Source organism: Manihot esculenta, chromosome 17 (genome assembly GCF_001659605.2).
Source record: "Manihot esculenta cultivar AM560-2 chromosome 17, M.esculenta_v8, whole genome shotgun sequence".
NCBI classification, from domain to species: domain Eukaryota; kingdom Viridiplantae; phylum Streptophyta; class Magnoliopsida; order Malpighiales; family Euphorbiaceae; genus Manihot; species Manihot esculenta.
Window position 1 is genome coordinate 8,843,344 of NC_035177.2, and position 3,865 is coordinate 8,847,208.

At 35.5% G+C, this 3,865-nt stretch overlaps 1 long non-coding RNA gene across 1 annotated transcript; it reads left to right on the forward strand.

Moving 5' to 3' along the window:
* The first annotated feature begins 1,005 nt into the window (after window positions 1-1,005).
* Window positions 1,006-3,229, forward strand: LOC110605549. The gene is made up of 2 exons (XR_006349167.1): window positions 1,006-1,569; window positions 2,825-3,229. It is a non-coding gene; the product is annotated as an uncharacterized LOC110605549 (long non-coding RNA).
* The last annotated feature ends 636 nt before the right edge of the window (window positions 3,230-3,865 follow it).

Here is a 3,865-nt window from a genome sequence, read left to right on the forward strand (position 1 = left end):
TCTTTCTTCATAAAAACCATAAAATACATGAAAACACTTTATAAAAACATAATTTTACCCTTCTAGAGGGTTCCGACATCCGAGATTCCACCGGACGGTAGGAATTTCGATACCGGAGTCTAGCCGGATATTACAGTGCCTTGGTTCATAGAATGTTTATATTCTTGTTATATCGTGTGATCATGTATGGGATTTTATCAGGTGTAACAAGATGTACAGTAGGCTTACTACAGATTTTGGCGACCTTAAGTCGATCTGAACCCTAGTGCCGGTAGTGGTCCGGATCCTTAGTCGTTACATTGTCGGCGAAACTGTCAGATAATAACCCTTCTTCTCCTCCAAATATTACTTTTGCTCACAATTGGAATCTTTGCTCTAGAAAAGATTCGACCATCCTTCTTTTCATTCACACTTCCTTGTTTTCAAGGTAACTCCTATTTTCTTTTCTGAAAATGAATAAGAATACTTTATCTTCTTATCTTTCTCCAGGTGAGAGTCCTGCCTCAAGCTCCTCCTCCGATGGCCCTGTTCGTGCCCCAACTCCTATCGTTCCACTGTGAGCGGCCCACGAAAGTGAAGGCGGCCTGATCAGTGAAATCCCTCCATAATTACAGAGGAAGATGTAGACCGCCTTCATGATAAATACCCAATTCCATGAAAAGTCTTCCATATCTTTGCTCCATCTTTGAGTGTTCACGTAGAGGACCAGATCCTTGCAGAGGATACCATCATAGTCTATAAAGAGCAATTGAAGGTGGGTCTTCAGCTCCCCATACACCCATTTTTTATTGAGGTCCTTCGTTTCTATAAGCTTTCAGTTACCCCGTTGCACTCCAATAGCTGGAGAATTCTGATGGTTTTTCGGTTCGTGTGTTTGAATAATAACATTGAGCCAAGTGTTGCTCTGGTCTCCGAGCTGTACTAGCTAGGTACTGGTAAGAACGAAGAATTATGATACTTAAATGGGAGAAAACATCTTATGCTTTTTAACTGGATCCCCTCCTCTTTGAAACGCTAAAAGAATAAAATTTTCATTCCTCGTCATCGGGTATTTGGAGGTTTTTCCCCTTTGCTCGAGCTAGAATATATAGGTGGAGCTGAGAAAGGATGAGGTCCAGCCACGAAGGGAAGAGGACAATGCTTTGGCTTTTCTCCGAATGATGGCCACGTCCCAGAAAGCGAACATTACTAAGGCGGTGAGAAACACCATTTTGTCTTGACAAAGCCATCTTTTGGTGAGTTGGACTCGAGGTGCTCACCTGCCCAGCCTTCGGAAAAGCACACCAGGCGCCAAGTGTGGGTCATGCTTAAAGCGCCCTCAGTAGCGCCAGGTACAAGGCGCAAACGAGGTGCACCCTTGCCCTTCTAGGCACAGTATATAAGTTAGGGCAAAATGTTGCCTTAACTTAAAACATTTTATTACACGGCAACAGCAGCAGCTAAGGAGAGGAAAGAGCAGCAGCAGGAAGAAAAAGAGCAAAAAAAAAAAAAAAGGAAAAAAGGAAGAAAAATTAAATGAGAGGAAGAAAAGATCAGAATTTTCAAGAATCAACGATCAACAAATACTGGGTAAATGATTTTTGTTCTTTTTATTTTGAGTTTATCATTCTCCTTTCTTTTCTTTTTTTTTTTTTAATTTTCTCATCCTTCCATCACTTTCTCCTTTTCCTCTTCTCTTTCTCCTTTCCCCTTTCTTTCCCATGACCAGAATACTATCAGATTTTTTTATTTTGCCAAAGATATATATCTTATGATATCTTATCACAAGATTTGCAACTGCTTTTCTCACCCTTCAATGCATACATAAGCAGAAGACAAATTTAAGAAAGATGTTTACTTCTGAAAAATAGACTACAAGTAAGTGAGCAAAGGAGCATATTGGTAAGAGAGTAAGTAGTATTGTCTTGATTCCTAGCTTTTGGACTAAAACAATTTATATTTTTAAGTTGTTTGGTCCATTAGTACGGGTACTTAGATTGGTTGACGGTGAGAAAACGCCTGCAAGGGGGTAAATTTATGAGGCCATAGATAGAGCTAAAGAAATAATTATCAAGTCATTTGGAGAAAATGAGGACAAATACAAGAAAGTCTTTGAAATTATTGATAAGAGATGGGAAAGTCAACTCCATCATATTTTGCATGCTGCTGGACATTATTTGAATCTTGAGTTTTTTTACTCAAATTCATATCTTTCTGAAGATCTAGAGGTTATGAATGGCCTATACCAAGTTATGCAAAGATTGCTTAGAACCCGTGATGAGCAACAAAAAGTAATGAATCAATTACTTTGTATGGAGTAGTAAAGGCATATTTGGGATGAAAATGGTGATTATGTAGACAATAACAGGACATGCAAATAGCCTACAGTTAGTAGCACTATACTAGTAAGTGTTTAAAATTTACAATGATATTAATTTATTGATATGTCATAAGATGGTCTATTAGTGAAATTTGAATTTAATGTAATAGAAAAAGAGAGGGAGGCCTCCTCTTATAGGGAATGCAGGAGCCATACTTAGATCTTTGCTAGAAACTATGAGATTGAAGAGAAAGAGGCAACTTGATATCATACTAATCAATTTTGATATTGAACAGTAAGGAATACAGTAAATACATACTAATACAACATGGATATTAAACATTTTTATTTTCTTATTATCAAGGATTTAATGTATTGAAAGGGATTTTATGTTGGTCATCATAGGATATGGCATTAGATTTTTTGAAGAAACATGTCATATGTGTTATAGGGTATGTAAATGCAGAGCTTTGAATTTGAAGTTTTAATGTTTATTGAATTTACAAATTGATCTTTGCATTGTAGATGTCTGTTTTAGTAGGAACTTCAGCATAAACTATTAAAGGTGGCAGAAATGGAAGGGGTGGTAGGGAAGGAAGAGTTTATATAAGAGATATGCCAGCACAAGATGTGAAGTCAATGAAGCAGGAGATGTTCCAACTGAGCAACCTGTGATATGTAGTAAAAAATCAACTCTTATTTAGAATGCAACTCAACCTACTGAGAACTGAAGATATTAGGATTTACGCTTTTGTAAATAGAGTGCTTTTTGGGACCATGATAATATATTTTGCAAATTGTGGTATTGCTCTTGATGGTCTGTAATTGTAATTAAGGGAAATTTTGGTTTACTCTTTTTTGCACATTTTAGATGTAGCTTCAACATTAATTTTTTGAGAATATAATGAAATTCATCTACTTATGGCCTTACATTTTGATTGAATTGATACAGTTAATTATGGGTATATAATGCAAATGATGGTAATATTGGGTAACATGTTATTTAATTGTGTCAATCAAGACTACTTCCAAGTTACTTTTTAATTGCTCATTCATTTGACAGTTACTATATACTATATTGAATAAGACCAACTCGTTATTTCAAATAAAACTTAGATTTACAAAGGATTCACATCACAAACTCCTTTCAACCTAACATAAATATGTCATTTTCCTCGATAAAACTTTTCCTACACAATAAGAAAGCAACATAAATTAACACAAGTAACATAGAGAATCCAACGCAAAAAAGTAGCCTTTCTCCTGTACAGGCCTAAATCTAGGGGTGAGCATTCGGTCGGTTCGGTTTAAAATCGAACCGAACCGAATAAATCGAAAATCGAAATTTTAGTGTTTATGAAAACCGAACCGAACCGATTTTGGTCAGAAACCGAATCGAATCGAACCGGTCTGATTCGGTTTGATTCGGTTCGATTTGATCGGTTTCGATTTTTAATAAATTTTTTATTTTTTACACTTTATTTTTAATATTTTAAAATTTAATTAAAATATTTTAATTTTAGTATGATTTAATTTCTCTATATTATTGAAAAAATATATTATTAT